General features: G+C 40.1%; 1 non-coding gene across 1 annotated transcript; it reads right to left on the reverse strand.

Moving 5' to 3' along the window:
• Positions 1-3,091: 3,091 nt before the first annotated feature.
• LOC115831764 lies at positions 3,092-3,198 on the reverse strand. The gene has a single exon (XR_004027258.1). It is a non-coding gene; the product is annotated as a U6 spliceosomal RNA (small nuclear RNA).
• Positions 3,199-25,053: the final 21,855 nt, after the last annotated feature.

Here is a 25,053-nt window from a genome sequence, read left to right on the forward strand (position 1 = left end):
TATATCTTTAGTAGAGGCGGGGTTTCGCCATGTTGGCCAGGCTGGTCTCGAACTCCTGACCTCAGGCGATCTGCCCACCTCGACCTCCCAAAGTGCTGGGATTACAAGCGTGACTGACCACGCCCAGCTCCATACACGCTTAACCAGGAAATTGTTTGTTTTTTCACAGACAATGTCTAATGATGAGCTGTTTTATAGCATGAATTTAGTTAATGCCAAAGTACAGCATTTATTTTTAGCAAATGAATGAGCAAGAACAATAAAGCTGTTTTAATCAGACCAAATATGAAAACAAGTGTTATAGATGGCCTTCGCATATAATTTATATCTGCATTTGTTTTGGCTATAAAGTGTGGGGAACATTCTAACTCATTCACATTCTAGCAGATATTTAATAGCTTGATTTTCTTGATACTCTTCAATTAAACAGATGGCAGAGGAAGCTTTATTCTGAGGTCTATACAAAATGAATTATCTGGTAGTGTAAGTATCAATTTGCTGGTAACCTCCAGGATATTTCTGTATAACATATTGAGAATTCAATTTGTTTTCTAAATCATAGTTTTATTTTTTAATTTTTATTTATTTATTTATTTATTTCGAAACAGTCTTGCTCTGTCACCCAGGCTGGAGTGCAGTGGAGCAATCTCAGCTCATTGCAACCTCTGCCTCCCAGGTTCGAGCAATTCTTGTCTTTCAGCCTCCTGCGTAGCTGGGGTTACAGGTGTGTACCATTCTGCCCAGCTAATATTTTTTGTATTTTTAGTAGAGACGTGATTTTGCTATGTTGGCCAAGCTGGTCTCGAACTCCTGTCCTCAAGCAATCTGCCCACCTCAGCCTCCCAAAATGTTGGGATTACAGGCATGAGCCACCGGACCTGGCCCTAAATCATAGTTTTAATGCAAACTTCTAATCAAATATTTGCAAACCTCTAAAGAACTTCCTTAGAATGTTAGGATTTGGGCCGCGCATGGTGGCTCACGCCTGTAATCCCAGCACTTTGGGAGGCCCAGGCAGGCGGATCACTTGAGGTCAGGAGTTCAAGACCAGCCTGGTTAACACGGTGAAACCCCGGCTCTACTAAAAATACAAAAATTAGCCAGGTGTGGTGGCGGGCACCTGTAATCCCAGCTACTCAGGAAGTTGAGACAGGAGAATCGCTTGAACCTGGGAGGCAGAGGTTGCAGTGAGCTGAGATTGTGTGAGTTCACTCCAGCCTGGGTGACAGAGCAAGACTCTGTCTCAAAAACAGCCAACAACAGCAACAACAACAACAACAAAAAACTTAGGATTCTACAGAACTCAGGTTGAAAACCAGAGATCTAGAGTACTAGACCATAGGGCCAAGAATCTGTATTTGTTACTCAAATTTCCTGGGCTTCAGAGGCAGTCTTTCTCACAACAGATTGTGTAAGGTTAAAAAAATTCTTTTAAGTCCTTTTTTTAAGCAACAGGGTCTTGCTCTATCATCCGGGTTAGAGTGCAGTCACATGATCATAGCTCACTGCAGCCTCGAACTCCTGGGCAATCAAATGATTCTCCTGCCTCAGCCTCCTGAGTAGCTGGGACTATAGGCACACACCACCACACTCGGTTATTTATTTATTTATTTATTTATTTATTTATTGTAGAGACAGGGTCTCACTTTCTTGCCCAAGCTAGTCTTGAACTCCTGGCTTCAAGTGATTCTCCCCCCATGGCCTCCCAAATTGCTGGAATTACAAGTGTAAGCCACCTCAAATGGCCAAGTACATTTTTTAATGAAGGATTACCAATGCAACATAATATGTTGGAAAAAACTTGAAATCAGAGAACATTCATTATTCTTACTATTAGTAGAAGGCATGCTATATACTACACACTCTGATAAGTACTTTATAAGTACTATCCAATTAAATTTTCTCCAAGAAGAGCTATTCTATGGAGTAGCTACTACTATTAGCCTTTCTTTCATGAGATGGAGTCTCACTATGCTGTCCAGGTTGGAGTGCAGTGGCTATTCACAGTTACAATCATCACACACTACAGCCTGGAACCCCTGAGCTCAAGTGATCCTCAGGCCTCTGCTTTCCAAGTAGCTGGGACTACAGGCATATGCCACGATGCCTGGCAGCCCTATTTTTTTAAATCAACCTTTATTTTAAGTTCTGGCATACATGTGCAGGTTTGTTACACAGGTAAATGTGTGCCATGGTGGTTGGCTGCACAGATCAACCCATCACCCAGGTATTAAGCCCAGCATCCATTAGCTGTTCTTCCTGATGCTCTCCCTCCACCGCAACCACCTCCAACAGTCCTCAGTGGTGTTGTCCCCCCAATGTGTTCATGTGTTCTCATAGTTCAGCTTCCACTTGCAGTATCTTGTTCCACTTGTGGAACATGAGGTGTTTGGTTTTCTGTACCTGCATTAGTTTGCTGAGGATAACGGCTTCCAGCTCCATCCCTGTCCCTGCAAAGGACATGATCTCATTCCTTTTTATGGCTGCACAGTATTCCATGATGTATATGCACCACATTTTCTTTATTCAGTCTACTGTTGATGGGCATTTGGGTTGATTCCATATCTTTGCTATTGTGAATAGTACTGCAATGAACATATGTGTGCATGTATCTTTATAACAGAATGATTTCTGTGCCTTCGGGTATATACCTAGTAATGAGATTGCTGGAGCAAATAGTATTTCTGTTTGTAGATCTTTGGGGAATCATGACACTGTTTTCCACAATAGTTGAACTAATCTCATTCCCACCAACAGTGTAGAAGTGTTTTTTTTCACAACTTCACCAGTATCTGTTGTTTCTTGTCTTTTTAATAATCGCCATTCTGACTGGCATGAGATGGCATTGCATTGTGGTTTTGATTTGCATTTCTCTAATGATCAGTGATGTTGAGCTTTTTTTCATATGTTTGTTGGCTGCATAGATGTCTTCTTTTGAGAAGTGTCTATGCATGTCCTTTGCCCACTTTTTAATGGAGTTGTTTGTTTTTTTCTTGTAAATTTGTTTAAGTTCCTTGTAGACTCTGGATATTAGACCTTTGTCAGATGGATAGATTGCAAAAATTTTCTCTTATTCTGTAGGCTGTCTGTTAAAAATATGGAATGCTTCACGAATTTGCATGTCATCTTTGTGCAGGGTCCATGCTGATCTTCTCTGTATCGATCCAATTTTAGTATATATGCTGCCAAAGTGAACACGGCAGCCTTATTTTATAGGTGGAAATACTGAGGCTTGGAGTGGTTTATATACTTAAGGTCACATAAGCAGCAAGTGGTAGAGCTAGAATTCAACCCAAATTGTGGTGTTTTTTGGGTAGAAAATGAATATCTTCAATTTACATAGCATCTTGAATTGAGAAGCCTCAAGTTAATAAATGATGGTAACAACCACTGTTTTGATGATCCAGGGCCAATTCTGACTGCTGCTTGTAACATTTTCCACAAGTATGTGCCATAGAATTGCCTAGGAATTTCTATTTTAAGCTGTACGTTTAAGTGGTGAGTTACTGACTACTGCTCTTTTTTCTGTTTTTATTTCTACATATTATTTTAGCCACGGATGCTAGACAACTTGAGAAATTTAGGGACTTATACTAATTGTTTTTCAAAAGAATATTTCTTAGAGTATAACTAAATTTTTAAAACGTGTGTTTTTGTTTTTGTTTTTTTTGAGACAGAGTCTTGCCCTGTTGCCCAGGCTAGAGTGCAATGGCGTGATCTTGGCTCACTGCAACCTTCGCCTCCCAGGTTCAAACGATTCTCCCACCTCAGCCTCCTGAGTAGCTGGGATTACAGGCAGCTGCCACCATGCCCAGCTATTTTTTTGTATTTTTAATAGGAATGGGGTTTCACCATTTGGCCAGGATGGCCTCGAACTCCTGACCTTGTGATCTGCCCGCCTCAGCCTCCCAAAGTGCTGGGATTTCAGGCGTGAGCCACTGTGCCCAGCTGACCAAATTGTTTTTAATTAGAGTGTCTACATACACTCCTGTACCATCATACTTATTTAATTTCTTTGGGAAAAATATTAGTACCAGAAATGATGTAATACTTTATGTGCCTATTCTCTTTATTTATGTTTTAATTCTATTTAATAAGTATTGTTGCTTACTAGTTCAAGCTCAAAAAGCATGCATAAAAAACCATATTTTAAAAATTTAGTTATACTGTAAGAAATTTTCTTTTGAAAAACAGTAAGTCCCTAAATTTCTCAAGTTGTCTAGCATCAGTGGCTAAAAACCATATTTTATGTATGCTTTTTGAGCTTGGACTAGTAAGCAGCAATATTTATTAAGTAGAATTAAAACATTAAGAGAATAGGCACATAAAATATTACATCATTTCTGGTACTAAATTTTTTTCCCAAATAAATTAATAAGTATGATGGTATAGGAGTGTATTTAGACACTCTAATTAAAAACAATTTGGTCAGCCAGGTGTGGTGGCTCACACCTGTAATCCCAGCACACTGGGAGGCTGAGGTGGAAGGATCACTGGAGGTCAGGAGTTTGAGACCAGCCTGGCCAACATGGCGAAACCCCATCTCTACCAAAAATATAAAAAATTAGCCAGGAGGCTGAGGCAGGAGAATTAGTAATCCCAGCTACTCGGGAGGCTGAGGCAGGAGAATCACTTGAACCTGGGAGGCGGAGGTTGCAGTGAGCCGAGATTGCACCACTATACTCCAGTCTGGGTGACAGAGCGAGATTCTATCTAAAAAAAAAAAACCCAAAAACAAAAAACAATTTGGTGGCCTAGCATGGTGACTTCTGACTGTAATCTCAAGACTCTGGGAGGCCAAGGCAGGATTATCAGTTGAGTCCAGGAGTTTGAGACCAGCCGGGGCAACATAGACCCTGACTCTATTTAACAAAACAAAACAATTTAGTATCACATTCTTTTTAAGAATGATTTGGGCTGGGCGCGGTGGCTCACGCTTGTAATCCCAGCACTTTGGGAGGCCGAGGAGGGTGGATCACGAGGTCAGGAGATTGAGACCACGGTGAAACCCCGTCTCTACTAAAAATACAAAAAATTAGCCAGGCGTGGTGGTGGGCGCCTGTAGTCCCAGCTACTCGGAGAGGCTGAGGCAGGAGAATGGCGTGAACCCAGGAGGCGGAGCTTGCAGTGAGCCGAGATCGTGCCACTGCACTCCAGCCTGGGCGACAGAGCGAGACTCCGTCTCAAAAACAACAACAAACAAAAAAAGAATGATTTGAAATATAAAAAAGTATACTTTGTGTTCTAATAATGGAAGTAAAAATATTCTTATTCAATCACTTTCTGTTTATAGAATATACAGCAAATATACTCTGTCAGCAAGTCTGTGGGGAAACAGGCTGTCTAATATATTAATCAATTCACTTTTCCTTTTGACCCAGTAATTCCACTTCTGAGAATTTATGCTACAGATACATCCATACACATAAGGAATGAAACAATATAAAATTTTTCATTGCAGAATTTTTTTAGGAGAAAAATACTGGAAACAATACAACTATTCAACAGCAGGAGATTGATTAAATAAATTATGGGTTATACCTCCATAGAATGAAGTATTATACAACTATAAAGAGTGAAGGAGATAAACAGTATGGTTCATCAAAAAACAAAACTACCATATGACCCAGCAATTCCCATTTCTGGGTATATATCTGAAGGAATTGAAATCAGTATTTCAAAGAAATATCTGCACTCCCAAATTCATGCAGCATTATTCCCAATAGCCAGTGAAAAGGTTGCTGGGGTAAATAAGACAGGATTAGCTATTCTAGAGGCAGCACTCAATCATGAGAAGTTATGCAAAGTCTTTTCCAGAAGTAACTAAAAATAAGATAGTATAAAAACAAACCCATCTGTTTAGTAATGAGTATATTTTATAGCCAATAAAATCTAGAAAATAATTTTATAATAAGTTCCACATGAAAACATTTGAAACTTTAAAAGGCACAGCCTAATATGGTGAACAGAATGTTTCTATTAAGTGGTAGAAATAGGAATTTGTTGGGAAAGTAAACATTTATTGTTTATTGTTAAAATGAGTATTTTAAAAAAAGGATTATTTTTACCCCATTTTTTGTGAGTTAATCAGAACTAAATTCTACATATCTTCACTTTGCCTTGGGGGTAAGCAAAGATAATTAATGTAAAATTTTAAAAATTTAATTAATTTTAAATTATAATTGACATATAATAATTTTACATATTATGGGGTAGTGTGATGTTTCAATACATGCAGACATCATATAATTACCAGATCAGGGTAATTTTTATTAACTTCTGATCATCGTTGTTATTATAAGGGATCAGGGGCACAGATATTTTTAGAACAGTAGATAATCTAAGAAATTTTTTCTCTTTGCCTTGAAATGTATAAGATTATGTTTTTTTTTTTTTATTGGAGAGGTTTACAGAGTGCTTGTGTTTTACTTGACAATATACTATTATTTATTTGTTATTTCTTAACACATGGCAGCCAAGACTGGAAGGAATTGGCAACAGTGAATGCCAGGCAGCAGGGAGAAACCAGTGTGGAATATTATTTTGTCACAGAAAAATCCACAAGCTACAAATCTACATGTGTATATATGCAAGCGTTACCTGTGAAATTAGGCCAAATTTCTTCTGAGGATTTGTAACTATTGAAAACGAATGCCATTGTTCGAGAGTTTGACGGTAAAAAGGAGGAAGATAGGGTCATATTTTATTTTCTATTTCAAATGAAATTTATTATTTCTCATTTGTGATTAATTCTCATTTGATATGCTGGCCTCAGCATTTCTTTGGTTTATGCTTATTTTTCTAGTTTCTTTGGACATGGAGCTTGAAAATAACATGTAAACTGTGTGCATGCCTTTGTGTTTGTGGGCAAATAAAGCATTAGGATGCCTTTTGGATTTAAAGCTTGCAGTGGCTGGGACGTGCTTCCATTATAACTCCTGTTCCTTTGCTAAAAGGGGCCACTTCTCTCAGGAAGCAGTTTACTCCGTTCAAAACAGAGGTTCAGTAATTAGGTAAAGCAACAACTGCTTCGTTTCTCCACTTTTTGTAGAATAAAGGAAAGTACCTGCTCTGTATTAACTTTATTGTGGTATTCAAAGGGTATTAAAATGTATTATTAATTTTAGATGATAGAATTAACTCATTAAATAATTTTGTTTCCATGGTTCAAGTGTACAAATAGTGGTTGGAATGACATTTACAAGCATGTACAGTTACTGATCTAACCAAGACACAATTGGTCCTCTGTTTGTACTTAATATTTCCTAAATTCATGTGTTTTTCATGTGACCCTGAAATTGCTATGTAAGGGTATAATAAAACCTACTGTGCTGATTAAAATCAAAAGGATATGCAAATATGGATTAATGTAATGACAGGCATGGAGCGAGTTAGGAAAGCGGATTAGGGCAGTGGAAAGCACTTGCAGCACACAGATGAAAGTGTGCAGCTGCACCTCACCATCTACTAGCTGTGCAACCCTGTTACTTAACATGTCGGAGCCTTAGCTTTCTCCTTTTATAAGCACGGAGTAGTAACTACCTTGCAGATTATAGTGAGGATTCCAGAAAATATTTTTGTAGTGTCTAGCTCCATACCAACACTTGATAGAGATTCACTAAAATGGAAGCTGCCATTTCTGGTTTTTAGAAGTAAATACTTAGGGTAGGATTCTACAAATATTTCACTTTTATAAAAGGTGGATAATTTTATTTTACACTTTTAGAGTAGATATGAAAGCAAATAAATATTAAGAATGCATTGGTAGGGGGGAAGTCTGGTTAAAAGCATAGATCTAAGAACAGGTATTAGCAGCATGTGGCAGAAATTTGAAAGGTGGCAGCATCATTGAAGGCCCAGGCAGGAAGACAGAACCAAGGTATCTTCATAGAAGAAATTCAAGGTGGGGACCTGGTCACAAAAGCAATGGGAGAGCTGAGAGGAATCAGAGGTCAGTGAGGCAGCAAAGGGTTTACAAATGTCAGGAAACTGCTATTGCTCCCAAGGTGGGAGGAACAAAGGAAGGAAGTGGTAGAAGCAGAGCTTAGGAAGCCTGGAGAGAGTTGGAACCATGGCAAAGGCTCAAGCCCGGCCTGAGATTCCACACAAAGCAGAGAGAGAGAAAGGAGGAGAAATACCCTGGCTTTCCCCCTTCCCCCTTCCCACTCCCCGATCTCCAGTCATTGCCTCCCACTGGTCAGTTCTAACTAGAAACAAATTGTCAAAGAGGAACTGGTTTGGAAATGCAGTTTGCAGATGTCAGTGCCCCGCAATCCAGAGCAGAGTAAAGGAAGGGCAGAGAATGGGTCTGAGACCAAGTGGACAAATGACCAGCACAGTGACATTCACAGTTATTTTCTGAGGAATTGTTTGCATGTCCTGGGACAGGATTACAAGGCAGGTGGTTTACTGCTTTTGCTTTTTTCCTTTCTTCACCATCAGTGCCTTCCCTCCCAGGATTTTGCACAGGACAAGTCTAGGTACTGAGTTCCAAAACTGTGATTAGACAAGAAGGAGGCTCATAGTTACCACAAGTTAGATTAGAGTATCTCTTCAAGTCCAGAGAAGGAAACTATGGCAGGAAAACACAAAGACAAGGAATGGCTTATTCTTCTAAGCAGATAAAATAGATTCTTCATTGGCAACAGATCGATAATCAATGTCAATGGGACAATCTGCAATAGACTAGAGATGATGGTGATGGGAACCAGATGGTGAAATGCTGATATATTGTGAAGGTGGAGTGAAGAGGATTTACCGATTGATCCGGTGCAAGTGTGAAAGGAAAAAACGAGTGGAGAATGACGCCCAAGTTTATGCTGAGCAACTGGAAGCCATCATTTATTCAGATGAGCAAACTGCAAGAGAGAAGTTTTGGGGAGGATAGCAATAATTTGGTTTTTTGATATGCCAAATTTTAAAACTTTTTGTTCTCAAAGGATCCTTTTCAAAACTGCCATTTTTATTATTTTTTAAAATGTAATGCAGGAGGCACACTACCGAAACCAGGGAAATTATTAAGTGAAAGTCTATATGTCCAAATGTGGAACCCCATCTTTCTTCCTTCTCTTGATTCTGAGAAAGCTGGCAGACAAGATTTACCCATTCACTGTTCCCCAACAGTTCCCCCAACTACAAGAGATTTGGATACTTACTACTCTTTGGGAAAATTTATTCACTCAAGAAAAAAATCCTTGCCGAGAGCAGTGGCTCACGCCTGTAATCTCAGCACTTTGGGAGGCCGAGGCAGGTGGATCACAAGGTCAGGAGTTTGAGACCAGCCTGGCCAACATGGTGAAAACCCGTCTCTACTAAAAATACAAAAATTAGCTGGGCCCAGTCTGGGCAACAGAGCAAGACTCCACCTCAAAAAAAGAAAAGAAAAGAAAAAAATTCCTACAGATACCAATAATTAGGGATTTCCCACAGGAGTATCTGAGTCCATAATCACTCCATAGTCATTCCCCACAAATTCACAAGCTCCACCTGAGAACTCCCACTAAAAAGTGAAATTCTCAAAGAGGGGAAATAAGGAAGGAGACCACCACTTCTCCTGCTGCCCTTCCCTCCCCCCGCCCCGACCCCTTCCCTAGTTTATAAGATAGGGAAAAAAGGGAGAAAGCAAAAAGTTGAAAAGAAACAGAAATGAGATAAATAGCTAGATGACCTTGGCGCCACCACCCGGCTCTGGTGGTTAAAATAATAATAATAATAATATTAACCCCTGACCTAAACTACTTGTGTTATCTGTAAATTCCAGACATTGTAGGAGAAAGCACTGCAAAACTTTCTGTTCTGTTAGCTGATGCATGTAGCCCCCAGTCACGTTCCCCACACTTGCTCGATCTATTATGATCCTTTCACGTGGACTCCTTAGAGTTGTAAGCCCTTAAAAGGGCCAGGAATTTCTTTTTCGGGGAGCTCAGCTCTTGAGATGTAAATCTGCCAAAGCTCCTGGCCGAATAAAGCCTCCTTCCTTCTTTAACCCGGTATCTGAGGAGTTTTGTCTGTAGCTCATCCTGCTACACACACATGCACACTTCCAAGCATACTTTAATTATACATTGTATATATGAATGGACAGGCAAAAATCAGACTTAGCCTGGGCTCGGTGTTCCACCCTGGGAGATATAGAGGCCAGGGTCCCACACCCACTGATCATCCTCAGAATTCAGTCAAGAATTATCCTGAGTTTATCTCTGACACCTGGTAAACACTATCTCAACAACAGTCAGAACTTCTGAAGAAGAGTAAAGAAGGAGCTGATATAATTGAAGATGTTCTCCAAATTGCCTTTGAGAAGCAATTGACAAAGAAAAAGAACCAGGCATTAAAACTGGCACAAATGGATGAAATGTGTAAAAAGAAAATCAGAAAAGATAAATTGGAGGTGCCTTAAAGGGGATGTAAAAGTATTTTTCTAATAATGATAATTAAATGGAATATCTTCTCATTAAACGTAAGTATATTTATTTCAGCTATGCTCAGTTTAAGCATTGTAATCTATAATGTTTCATTTATAATTGTGATCCATTAAGCCATTTAGCGTCTCTGAATAAAATAAGAAAGAAGGTCATTGGAGGTCAGAGCTGCCAATGGTCTATTGTAATAATGAAATCATCTTTTCACATAGAGAGTAGAATCACTTCTTTATACTCTACTGTCTCATGTGAACAATACCAGATTTAGTTGGGGTGGAGGGGAGTAATGATAGCTGCATATAATTAAAGGACAACTCCCCAGAAAGAAGTAATATTGACAGTGTTGATGAAACACACCATTGAATTTAGTTATTTTTTTTATTTACTTAGCCAATGCTGCATGTGTGAAATTCTGGAAGGAACATTTAAGGGTGAGATAAGATCATTTTGGCTTGAAAAATTTTACAAACTATTCCCATGAAAAATGAAATAGTACATGAGACAGTGGGTGGTGGAGAGAGGGAGTATGTGGAAACTCTACTCTATGCTCAATTTTTCCTATCAACCTAAAACTGCTTTAAAGCATAGTCTATTAATTTTTAGAATTGCATTTAATAAAATAGGCCTTTTTGGATACCTTTAGCCTTAGAAGCCTACCAAACTTTTATGGCAATTTCAGTTTTTGTGCATTACTCTTTTCCTTCCTTCCTTCCTTCCTTCCTTCCTTCCTTCCTTCCTTCCTTCCTTCCTTTCTTTCTCTTCTTTCTCATCTTTCTCTTCTTTTCTTTCTGATGGAATCTCACTCTGTGGCCCAAGCTGGAGTGCAGTTGCATGATCTCAGCTCACTGCAACCTCCACCTCCCAGGCTCAAGCGATTCTCCTGCCTCACCCTCCCGAGTAGCTGGGATTACAGGCACCAGCCACCACACCCAGCTACTTTTTGTATTTTAGTAGAGATGGGGTTTCACCATGTTGCCCAAGGTGGTCTCGAACTCCTGAGCTCAGGCAATCCACCTGCCTCGGCCTCCCAAAATGCTGGGATTACAGGAGGCGTGAGCCACTGCGCCCGGCCTTTGCATTGCATTTTCTAAGCAAAATATAAAAACAGCATGGGAGAATGACATTACAATTGAAGAGGTTTTGCAATCTAAACAAAGCAGGTCATATTCTTTTTTTTTTTTATTTTAGGTTAAGGGGTACATGTGCAGGTTTGTTGTATAGGTAAAGTTGTAGGGGTTTGTTGTACAGATTATTTTGTCACCCAGTACTAAGCCTAGTATTCAATAGTTATTTTTCTGCTCCTCTCCCTCCTCCCACCTTCCACTCTCAAGTAGGCCCCGGTGTCTGTTGTTCTCGTTTGTGTTCATGAATTCTGGTCATTTAGTTCCCACTTATAAGTGAGAACATGTGGTATTTGGTTTCTGCTCCCAAAGCAGGTCATATTCTATAGAGACTGTGTTTTTGCTAAGTATTCAGTACATAAAAACAATTCTAATTTTTTGAAATTAATTATTTATTTATTTTTGAGACAGAGTCTCTCTCTGTCGCCCAGACTGGAATGCAGTGGTGCAAACATGGCTCGACCTCCTGGGCTCAAGGGATCCTCTAGCCTCAGCCTCCTGAACCACCATGCCTGGCTTGCTTATTTATTTATTTATTTATTTATTTATTTATTTATTTATTTATTTTTTGGTAAAGATAGGGTCTCATTTTGTTGCCTAGGCTGGTCTCTAACTCCTGGGCTTAAGCAATTCTACTGCCTCGGCTTCCCAAAGTGCTGTAATTACAGGTGTTAGCAACTGTGCCCGGCCTTTTTATTTTATTTTACAGAATTCATGATGTGTAAATTAGTAATGCCAATCAAATAACAATTTAAATCAAATAACAATTTAAATATACAGGCGGTGGCTCATGCCTGTAATCCTAGCACTTTGGGAGGTGAAGGTGGGTGGATTGCCTGAGCTCAGGAGTTCGAGACCAGCCTGGACAACATGGTGAAACTCTGTCTCTACTAAAATACAAAAAATTAGCTGGGCATGGTGGTATGCACCTGTAATCCCAGCTACTCGAGAGGCTGAGGCAGGATAATTGCTTGAACTCAGGAAGTGGAGGTTGCAGTGAGCTGAGATCGTGTCATTGCACTCCAGCCTGGGTGAGGGAGCAAAATTAATTAATTAATTAATTAATTAATTAAAAAAATACGTATTTGTGATTTTCAAGAAAGATTAAATTGAAGTTTAGAATATATTCGAATGTTTGTTGTTACAGTATTCAAATTCTGAGAAGATAATTCTAAATATCTTATTAAAATTTGTTAATCCTTTAGCCCTAATTCCAGTATTTCTTATGTGTTTACAATAACTGGAATGATACATTTCCTTTAACATTAAAAAAAAAAAAAGAGGCTGGATGCCGTGGCTTACGCCTGTAATCCCAACACTTTGGGATGCCAAAAGGGGGACAGATCATGAGGTCAGGAGATCAAGACCATTCTGGCCAACATGATGAAACCCTGTCTCTACTAAAAATACAAACTCAGCTGGGCGTGGTGGCATGCACCTGTAGTCCAGCTACTCAGGAGGCTGAGGCAGGAGAATCACTTGAACCCGGGAGGCGGAGGTTGCAGTGAGCCGAGACTGCGCCACTGCACTCCAGCCTGGGTGACAGAGCGAGACTCCATCTCAAAAAAAAAAAAAAAAAAAAAAAGATACATGGCACAGTAGAAGGTATCTCTTTCCTTAAAAGATTTTTTTGTAACTTATCCTAAAGGAGATCTAGCTAGCCAGCTAGCTTTTATATGTTTACATACAGTAAAATAGAAACAGAAAATTAGCCATGAAAGAAGGTAAAAAGTCATCATAAAGGCTGTGAACTTAGTGTGATTGACCATTTGATTTGCCTCTTAACTTCCTGGCAGTCAGGACAAAACCAAATCAGAGTAGATTTCAGAAAGGAAGAAGCATACTTATTCCTCAAAACATGCATCATTCTTTCTGGCATTAAATTGCAATAGCAATTTCTGACAAAGGATTACAAGAGGCCATTGAGCAAGAAGATGACCTTCAGTGACTGTTTAATAACAAAAACAAGATCAAGTTTTATATGACTTTCTTATAATGACTTTGGTAAAAGTTGAGCATATAACATTGAATATTAATTCAGTACTGGTGACTTTTTTTGTTTTTTGAGACAGAGTCTCACTCTGTTGCCCAGGTTGGAGTGCAGTGGCACAATCTCTGCTCACTGCAACCTCCACCTCCTGGGTTCAAGCAATTGTCCTGCCTCAGCCTCCCGAGTAGCTGGGTCTGCAGGCACATGCCGCTTTGCCTGGCTAATTTTTTATATTTTTTAGTAGAGATGGGGTTTCATCATGTTGCCCAGGTTGGTCTGGAACTCCTGACCTCAAGTAATCCACCTGACTTGGCCTCCCAAAGTGCTGGGATTACATGTGTGAGCCACCATGTCTAGCTGAAATATAATTTAACCCAAAGAAAATACTTAGAATACCAAGGAAGACTATGGAAAATATTACCCTAGATGACTCCTCAAGAACTACTTGTTTCATCTGAGCTTTTGATATAAAAATAAAGTCTGGGCCGGGCACGGTGGCTCCCGCCTGTAATCCCAGCACTTTGGGAGGCCAAGGCGGGCAGATCACTTGAGGTCAGGAGTTCTAGACCAGCCTGGCCAACATGGTGAAACTCCGTCTCTACTAAAAATACAAAAATTAGCCGGGCATGGTCGCACATGCCTCTAGTCCCAGCTACTCGGGAGGCAGAGACAGGAGAATTGCTTGAACTCAGTAGGCGGAGGTTGCAGTGAGCCAAGATTGTGCCACTGCACTCCAGCCTGGGCAACAGAATGAGACTCATCTCAATAAATAAATAAATAAATAAAGTCTGAGGAAGACTCAGGAATGTTGGCATTCTGTGTAACTGATGAAGGGAGAGCCAGGAGCTTTGGAAAACAGATGGGATCTGATTAACAGTGGTGAGGTAGGATAGAAGACCCTCATGTCTGCATATAAGTAGGTCATAGGAATAGGTATCAATATGCAAAGTCAGGGATTTTTCTTAAGAGGTAGACTTGGATTTCCCTTAACATTTGCATTACTCCTGACTTGCTATCTCAGTGTTCCACACCAGAATATCCACAGCAACCATTTTGGTCCAAAAAACAAAAAATTCAAAACAAATGTAGGCAAACTTCAATAATGTTCTGTGGAGTATAAAACTCTGAAAGGTATAGCTCAAAAATATTTCAGTTTTATTAAGGTATTTGAGGCATATTTGAATTATTAAACTCAATTATTCTCTCTGTTGTTATTACATCCTCACCATTACAATGGCCCCATGATGGGTGGAGTAGACCTTTTCATCCCTTAACTTGGGCTTAAGCTTATGACTTACTTCGGTCGGTGAATGCCAAGGGCCTTGTAAGCACAGGTTTGAAATGAGCATTTGGGCTTGCCCTCTTCCTCTTCTGCCTTTTGCCATGAGAATGATATGCTGCTGGCCCAAGGAAGAGAAGAAATCTGTGGGGCAGCCTGGTGTGGTGGCACATGCCTATAGTGTCAGCTACTGGAGAGGCTGAGGCAGGAGGATTGCTTGAGTCCAGCAGTTCAAGGCTGTAGTGCACGATGATGGTGCCTGTGAATAGGTACTGTGCTTTAGCATAAGCAACACAGCAAGACTCTGTCTGGAAAGAGGAAGGAAGGAAGGAAGGAAGGAAGGAAGGAAGGAAGGAGAGAGAGAAAGAAAGAAGGGAGGGAAGGAAGGAAGAAAAAAAGAGAGAAAGAGAGAGAAACGAAGAAAGAAAAAGAAAGAAAGAAAGAAAAGAAAGAAAAGAAAGAAAGAAAAGAAAGAAAGAAAGAAAGAAAGAAAGAAAGAAAGAAAGAAAGAAAGAGAAAGAAAGAAAGAAAAATTCATGGATTAGATTTGGATCCAACCTACAGCTTGGAGCCAAGCCCAGCTGGGTCCAGCCTAGTTCAGCTTGAACCACCACAGATCCAAAGATGGATGAGCAAGAAACAAATGCTAATTGTTGTAAGTCACTGAGTTTTGCAGTGGTTTGTATGGAACATTATTATTGTAATAGCTGACTAATATGATATCGAAGTTTATAAAACAATTCATCTATATAAACATTTTTCCATTTCAAACAGTTTTCACCTTTTCTTTACAGATTTCTTAGGAATAAGACTTTGGTTATGACAATTTTGAGAAATGCTATGAATTAGGTTATTTTAAATGTTTCCTTTTTAGACGGCAGAAATAGGTACACAGATTTCCTTTTTTAGAAAGAGGAAATGGGTACCTAGTTGACCATTCACTGTTGATATGAATACCAGGTTGTCTGATTATTTTTCTTTTCTTTTTTTTTTTTTGAGACGGAGTCTCGCTCTGTCGCCCAGGCTGGAGTGCAGTGGCGCAATCTCGGCTCACTGCAAGCTCCACCTCCCGGGTTCACGCCATTCTCCTGCCTCAGCCTCTCCGAGTAGCTGGGACTACAGGCGCCCGCTACCACGCCCGGCTAATTTTTTGTATTTTTTAGTAGAGACGGGGTTTCACTGTGGTCTCAATCTCCTGACCTCGTGATCCGCCCGCCTCGGCCTCCCAAAGTGCTGGGATTACAAGCATGAGCCACCGCGCCCGGCCGTCTGATTATTTTTCTAACCATAGCTTCTTATGCAAGAAATAAAATAAGCATGTGAGCCTCATAATTATATTCTATTTAAGGATTAGATGAATTAGAGGGAGGGCATTTCCTTTGTCTACCACTTACATAGCATCCAAGGGAAAAAAGATTTCTGAATTTTTTTTACTTTTAAATAAAAATATCTACTACTATAACAAGATGTGTCTTCTATGACAAATAATTCAAAGAGCAACCAGCATATGTGTTTGAGAGTGTGAGATATTGAACTAGCATTTATGGAGCACTTTCCATATGCCAGGCTCTGAACTAGATAAGGAAAATAAATCTCAGAAAAGACCAAACAGTCACCATGTGGAGAAAAAAGTCAAGATGCAAATCCAGGTCTTTCTGCTTCTGAAGCAAAGATTCCAGATAAAGGTTTGTAGCCTATATTTAACACCAGGATTAACCCATTCAGACACATTTGTTGTGGTCTGTACAACTTTTTTTTTTTTTTGATAATTTGAATAGTCAATATTTAAAAACCAGCTGACTGCATAAAGAAATCCAGATTTCTTAATAAACTGACAAAGGTGGCAACACTGGGCCTGGCCTGACAACTGTCACTCAAGCTAAGTCACGGAGGGTCCTTTAAGTAGGACCCAAGCCTTTTTAGTTGGAGGTTTTCTTGCTTGTATTACCTAATGGTGCCCACAGGCTGGCTTCATGCATGTGAGTCATGGACAGTCCTATCGGCCTGCATGCTTAGGAGATACTTGTGCTTGGTTTAACGTTCTGCTATCACTATCTTGAAATTCATTAAAATTCTTGATCAAGGAGTCACAAATTTTTATTTTGCACTAGGTCCTGCCAATAGGCCTTTGCATATACAAGCTCTGCCCTAAAATTCTTGCTTTTTTCTTTACCTTGTGCTACTTGTCTTACCTTTACTAAAAGTTTCCTCATCAATTTAGCAATGAATTAATATTAGTTCATTCCTATCTATTTTTCAGGGGGATCAGATTTTATGGGGCCTGAAGCTGAAATAATTTGGAAGGTTTTCTTTTAAAAATATATAATTACAAATGTTAATATTTATTTAAAATAATAAAAGAAGACTGGGAGTGGTGGCTCATGCCTGTAATCCCAGCACTTTGGGAGGCTGAGGCAGGAGGATCGCCAGGAGTTCAAGAGCAGCCTTGGCAACAGAGCAAGACTGTCTCTACAGAAAAGTTAAAAAAAAAAAATTAGCCTGGTATGGAGGCACATGCCTGTAGTTCCCGCTACTCAGGAGGCTGAGGTGGGAGGATGGCTTGAGCCAGGGAGTTTGAGGCTGCAGTGAGTTCTGATCACACCACTGCACTCCAGCACGGGTGACAGAGCAAGACTTTATCTCAAAAAAAAAAAAAAAGGATGTCGTCATTTTTCTTATTTATTTATTTATCTATTTTTGCATGTTATATAATTTATTCGTGTTAGCATTCAGACAGTTTAAGGTGGGGAAGATGATTTGCAGAATCCACTACAAGGTAGAACAGAAAATCATATTGGAAAGGACAGTACATCTGGTGCAGACTGGCAGTGGTACGATTCCAAACAAATGTCAGACGAGAGCACTTCATGGGGAGAAACTGAAAATAAAAATTTAAAGCTTCATGAGGCAAGATATGTTCTAATTTAAAACACTAAGAAATAGTACCATTAGTTTATTTTCTAAATTCTCAATGAAATTAGCTGGGGGTGGTGGTGCACACCTGTAATCCCAGCTACTCAGGAAGCTGAGGCAGGAGAATCGCTTGAACCTGGGAGGCGGAAGTTAAAATGAGCTGAGATTGTGCCACTGCACTCCAGCCTGGTCAACAGAGCCAGAGTCCTTCTCTAAATAAATAAATAAATAAATCCTCAATGATATGTAGAGAATATGTCTGGGAAACAGTAGACACCTAATTATTTATATTGAATGACAGTTTAAGGGACAAAAGATTAAAATTACAATTATAGGCTATAATAATAGCTATAATAACTTTTTTTCTCAGTATGGTTGTATGGTTTATGGTTTACTGATAAGTTCACACATTTTTAAGTTTCTGTGCATTTTGATGAATAATAAAGAAGTGCCTTTAGCTAATCAAAGACAAGTTAGTCACTTGCTCAGGCACGGAAGGAGAAAAAAGCTACTGCAACACAGAATAAGGAAATTGTTCAAGGAAAAGTTTTTAATTCAAAACCACTGCCATAAAACTTCAAAATGCTATGTTTTACATGGTCTTTTTTATTCAAATTCCCAAATATTTACTCCCAAGGGCTGTATTGGTTTAATCCAAAATCCCTTATGTCAAACTGCACAAAAATACTTGTTAAAATGCCATCTTTTGTTATCAGGAGTTGGCTACTTAGACAAAAATCCAATTCGTATCAGAATTAAAGATGTTTATATCGAGTCCTTTAAGAAAGACTGAATGTCAGCATAAATTGGGAAGTTGCCTGTTTTCTGGGTATTTCTAATTTTCAGGATTAGCTTATGGAATCAAACCTCATAGAAAAACACTCTACAAAAGATATGTTGGTATTGTGTATAGAAATATTTTGTTTGCAGGCCAGGCATGGTGGCTTATGCCTGTAATCCCAGCATTTTGGGAGGCTGAGGCAGGAGGATCGTTTGAAGTCAGGAGTTCAAGACCAGCCTGGCCAACATGGTGAAACCCTGTCTCTACTAAAAATACAAAAAATTATCTGGGTGTAGTGGCACACACCTGTAGTCCTAGCTACGTAGGAGACTTAGGCAGGAGAATCATTTGAACCCAGGAGGCGGAGGCTGAAGTAAGCCGAGATCATGCCACTGTACTCCAGCCTGGGCAACAGTGAGACTCCATTTCCAAAACAATAAATAAATAAATAAAAAGAAATATTTCATTTGCAAATTGTATTTAAAAGTTGTATGACGTGTTGGCCGGACATGGTGGCTCACACCTGTAATCCTAGTATTTTGGGAGGCTGAGCTGGGCAGATCACTTGAGGTCAGGAGTTTGAGACCAGACTGGCCAACATGGTGAAACCCTGTCTCTACTAAAAATACAACAAACAAACAAACAAACAAACAAATAAATATTAGCCGAGTGTGGTGGCGTGTGCCTGTAGTCTCAGCTACTTAGGTAACTGAGGCAGGAGAATCACTTGAACCTGGGAGGTAGAGGTTGCAGTGAGCCGAGATGGAGCCACTACCCTCCAGTTTGGGCAACAGAGTGAGATCCTGTCTCAAAAAAAAAAAAATGTGTATGAAGTGTTTATTGGCCAACATTCTAAAACTCTGGGCATTACATGATATATATATATATATCCTGCTGTACCTGGGCATGGTAGCACACACCCGTAGTCCTAGCTACTCAGGAGGCTGAGGCAGAGGGATCACTTGGCCCAGGAGTTTGGGGTTACAGTGAACCGTGATTGCTCCACTGCACCCCAGCCTGGGCAGCAGAGTGAGACCCTGACTCTAAAAAGTCCTGCTCTTACGGAGCTTATTTTCTATTAAGATGGTATCAAACAAGATAAGCAGGTAAAAGATATACGACGGTCTAAGGTAAAAAAAATTAGTTGGAAAGGGAGATGTTAAGTGCCAGGTGTTAAATTTTTAGATAACATAATCAGGAAAGTCTCACTAAGAAAGGACTTTTTGATTAAAAGCCTAGAGAAAGTGGGGGAAGATGAGGAAGAACATTCCAAGTCGAGGGAAGAACAAAGACTGTGAGACTATGAAGAGACTGACCTGTTTGCAGAACATGGAAGCCACCCTGGCTAGAGTGAGGAGTTGGGGTCAGAGAGAGGATGACAGCTAAGAAATCAGATCATATAGCCCCCAATAAATCAAGAGGGTTGCGGGCTGAGGCTTTGAGGATTGATTGGAGACATGTTTAGAAGAAACTTCCTAGGCACGTAAATAAGAGTGTGTGTGTGTGTGTGTGTGTGTGTCTGTGGTGGGTGGGTAGTGGTTTGGGAAAAGGAGGCAAAGTGGATGACTCCCAAATTTATGTCTTAAGCAAATAAGTAAGTACAGTTCAAAAATACAGTGAACACTGGAGAAAAACTGGTTGGGTGAGAAAGATAATAATTTAAAATTGTAATATGGCAAATTTTAGTTCTTTTGTTTCTCCCACAGGACACAACATTATTAGGTTATACAATATACACAAAAATGCTAAGTTCAAAAATGAAAGGGAATTCTATATGTCTATCTTTTTAATGGGACTGTGGAAGTATATTTGTCAATTAGCTAACACTTACTGAGATTCTATTATGTAACAGACACTGTGCTAAGTATTATAATACATTATCATGAGGAATGTAAGTAAAAATCATCAGCAATTAGTTGAATAGAAAGGTCTGTTGCTCAGAAAAGGGACATGGGAATCTTCAGTACATGGTGATAATTGCAGCCTGCAGTAGATTAAGTCATCAAGGTGTGGTGGTGGAGAGGGGCAGGCCTTAGAACTGAGCCCTGAGGAGATCTGTCATTTTGTGTTCTGATGGAGGAAAAGCTCACACAGGAAATTTACAAAGAGTTTCGCGAAAAATGTGGTGTCATGGAATCCAATCGAAGAGACGGTTTCAAGAAGGAAGAAGTGTCAGCTGATCTTTAAAAATCAGAGACAAGGGGCCGGGCGCGGTGGCTCACGCCTGTAATCCCAGCACTTTGGGAGGCCGAGGCGGGCAGATCACAAGGTCAGGAGATCGAGACCATCCTGGCTAACACGGTGAAACCCCGTCTCTGCTGAAAAAAATACAAAAAATTAGCTGGGCGTCATGGCGGGCACCTGTAGTCCCAGCTACTCGGGAGGCTGAGGCAGGAGGATGGTGTGAACCCAGGAGGCGGAGCTTGCAGTGAGCCGAGATCGCACCACTGCACTCCAGCCTGGGCGACAGAGCAAGACTCTGTCTCAAAAAAAAAAAAAAAAAAAAAAAAATCAGAGACAAGCTGGGTGCAGTGGCTCATGCCTATAATCCAAGCACTTTGGGAGGCGAAGGTGAGAGGATTGCTTGAGCCCGGGAGTTCCAAACCAGCCTGGGCAACATGGTGAAACCCTGTCTCAACCAAAAATACAAAAATTAGCCAGGTGTGGTGGCTCACACATGTAGTCTAAGCTCCTTGAGAGGCGGAGGTGGGAAGATGGCTTGAGCCTGGGAGGCAGAGGTTGCAGTGCGCTGAGATCATACAACTGCACTCCAGTCTGGGCGACAGAGGCAGACCCTGTCTCAAATAGATAAATTAATAATAAAAATCTGAGACAAAAAAACTGATGAGAGACTTATTACGAGCTCTCATGATACAGGACAGAATTCTATTTAGTATATATGCTTTTTGCTGAGAGATCACTATTATAAAACTACATACAATGAGCATGAGTTTTATTCTAAAATGCCAGGGTACAAGAAATATCACACTCCCATATTTCCTAAATCAAATGTAATCCGTTCTGAGTTGAAGGGAAAATCCAAACAATCATTTCTGGGACTCCCTTTGCCCCCTTGGTGGGGTCCTACAACAAGGTTAGGTTTCTGTAATGTCCAAATAAAAAGGTTGAGCTGGTCCTTTGTTCTTCATATTTGCTGTCACTGCTCTGTTGACTCCAGGATGCTGTTATAGAGCCTGGAGCCTGCCTCTTGGGTACTGAGGCTCCAGACAGTCTCAGAGACACACCTATCAGAGATCTTCTCACTGTATTCAGACTGTGACAGCCACAGCCAAGTTAGCGAGAGAGTCACTGCATGCCCCAGGACTTGGTCTCTGCCACTCTGTGGTGAGTTCCTTCTCTTCTCACCTGAAGAAAGCTAAAAGTCTTTCTTCCAATGTTTGGAAACGTGGTGTCTTTTCTTGAGTATAAGTATGAAAAGGAGAAGGTAACCCAAGTTAATATTTTTCTCCTAGCTATGCACAATGTTAAACTTATGTAACTCAGAAACAACCGTGTTTTCAGTTGTTCTCACAAAATATCATGATTCAAGTGACTAACAAGTAGAATGTTTAATTTCACTTCTCTCACTTGAATTTCAGTTCTCTTTCTGGCTCCAGTTTACATGCTAACTAGCAGTGGAATTAGATGGCCAACTGTTGGCTCTGCTTTCAGTGGATTGCCTGACATTGTCAGTTCCATCTTAACATCCTTCAGCTCCTGTGAGTTTCCTTTTTATGCCTATATCTTTTTAGAAAATTTAACGGTAGAAATGGGCTTTATTAATTGCAGTGGGAAGTGCAAAAGAGGAGGGGATGCAACAGCTCCTGCTCCTGGGGCAGCATCCACAGACCCAGTTATCATCCTGCAAAAGCAGTATGTCTATATCTTTAAAGTTTTTGTAAAGGAGTTCGGTTGTGACTATCCTTAGATATATATAAACATAACTAATAGTTTTGAAAAGTTTTCTTATTGAACCTGTTTTTGACTTGATGGGAAAGTAAGAAAGTAGAATCTAACATTAGAATTATAACTAAATCCTAATCTGATTTAAACTTAAGTATGGATAGGATGCACTGGCTCACGCCTTTAATCTCAGCGCTTTGGGAGGCCAAGGCGGGAGGATCACTTGAGCCCAGGAGTTCAAGACCCACCTGGGCAACATAGTGACACCCCATCTCTGCAAAAAATAAAATTAGCTGGGTGTGGTGGCACACACCTATGGACCTAGCTACAGGAGGCTGAGGTGGGAGGATTGCTTGAGCCTAGTGGTTGAGGATGCTGTGAGTTGTGATTGTGCCACCACACTCCAGTCTGGCTGACAAAGCAAGACCCTGTCTTAAACAAATTAAATTATGCTTCCTTTGAAGCATAAATTTAAATATTTAAATATTTTATAGTATTATGACTATGGCAATTGATATGACATGTTTATTACAGTATTTAACATTTGGTTGAAGAATGGTTAAAATGCTTAAATTTGTTTACAAAAATACTAAAAAATCTAGATACCTGATTTAATACCATATGTAGATATTTTTGTATATTTACATTTACATATGTTAACCCCACCACCACCAACATTGGTTTCCTTTAGAAAATACAAGGGAACTGACTCATTTTTCTGAAAACTATCAATAAAGGGATAAATATTTAACTTCCTTTCCCTGCATAAACTTTTTTTTTGTTTGTTTGAGACAGAGTCTTGCTCTTTCACCCAGGCTGGAGTGCAGTGGCGCTATCTCGGGTCACTGCAAGCTCCGCCTCCCGGGTTCACACCATTCTCCTGCCTCAGCCTCCTGAGTAGCTGAGACTACAGGTGCCCGCCACCGCGCCTGGCTAATTTTTTGTATTTTTAGTAGAGACGGGGTTTCACCGTGTTAGCCAGGATTGTCTTGATCTCCTGACCTCGTGATCTGCCCGCCTCGGCCTCCCAAAGTGCTGGGATTACAGGCGTGAGCCACCGTGCCCGGCCACTTTTTTTTTTAAGGTCCATGTTTATTCTTCAATACAATACATATACATGATTGTTATACATCTTTATAAAGCAAAGAAAAACAGCCAAATGAAACTATGTTCAGAAATTTAAAATATACATGATAGACACAATCACCACTTTATGAATCCTTTTTTAATTTCTTATCAACACCAATAAACCTAGTCAGAAAGACTCACTGACATCTATCAGCTGAGACAACAGCAAAATACACATTAGGTAACACATGGACGCTCACACAGCAGATGCTTTCTGCTCTTCTGAATGGGTAGTAGTGGTTGAGTTATAAGCCTTCATGGAAGGTGAAACTGCCCATAGAAAGACCACTTATACAAAGCACAGCCCACCAAAGTGGAGCAAAAAGAAATATAGAACACTACTAACTGAGACACTGCAGACTCCAAACTATGTAAGGAAGTCATCTTAATCCAGGAACCCAACATCTAATAAATCCAGCACCCACTTCCCTTTAGGACAGACGAAAGTTGCCTCCTGGTAAGAAAATTTCTTAATCCAAAAAGGCTTTCAGGGAGCATGGTGATGGATAAGAAGACAAACTTGGATTCTAACTTAAGAAAAAGGAAAGAAGTAAAAAAAAAATAATAATAAAAGAGAGTGCAAAAGCAAAGGCAAAGCTTTGTGGATATTGAGAAGTGGGCCGTGGTGATGCTGCAGCACACAAGGACGGCAGGAAGTCCAGGGGACAGGAAAGAACCGAGTCCGAGGAGCACAGCCCTCCGGGGGCCCGATGCTGCCTCTCACTTGTGCTTTTACAAGTGGATTTTCAACCAGGGTTCTGTCATTTGGCCCCCAACACAAACTAACCCAGCACACGCATGCACACTGGCACCCCGTGACGGGTGGCTGGGGGAGGGGCAGAGGAAGCAGAAAGGACAAAAAAGGAATGAAATAAAGGGCAGATTCTGTTCCTAGTATCAAATCCATATTTTGATTCTTAAAAGAGAAAAAAATTGCTAAGCTAATTTCCATAAAATGGATAAAAATTAAGTATTCATACATCTTTCCAAACATACATCAAAGCAAGCCACAACAATGGCAACATGCCTACTTACATTTTTGAGGAAAGAAAGCAAATTAATATCAAGTTAGACAAAATAACTGAAAACAAACTTATGGCACTCAACAGAAATGAGTGTTACCAGCTTCAACGTAGAAATTATTTCCCCAAGTTAGTTCAGGTGAGTCTCTTCCAAAGTTTCTAATGTAACAAATGGGGACATGTGCCCTCCTCTTCCTGATTTTTAAATAGCAACAGATTCTGGGTAAGTGTTGATGTCTTCCAAATTACCAATGTGGCATGCCTTCTCCTTAATAACTTGCGAGGTTTATTTCTCTCCAGGCAGTGGGAAGTGCCAAATCGGTGCTTAATTTCCTCCATTTACTAAAGAAAGTGGGAACTGCCTAGTGAGTGAAAAAAGCCATAGCATCCATTAAGAGGGTGGAGGAGAAATACAGCTTCCCAAATCCTAATGACCTGTTGGAAAAATTGATCTCCATAGCCCTGGTCTAGCCCGACTCAGCTTTTCTGAGTCCA

Source organism: Nomascus leucogenys, chromosome 2 (assembly GCF_006542625.1).
Source record: "Nomascus leucogenys isolate Asia chromosome 2, Asia_NLE_v1, whole genome shotgun sequence".
NCBI classification, from domain to species: Eukaryota; Metazoa; Chordata; class Mammalia; order Primates; family Hylobatidae; genus Nomascus; species Nomascus leucogenys.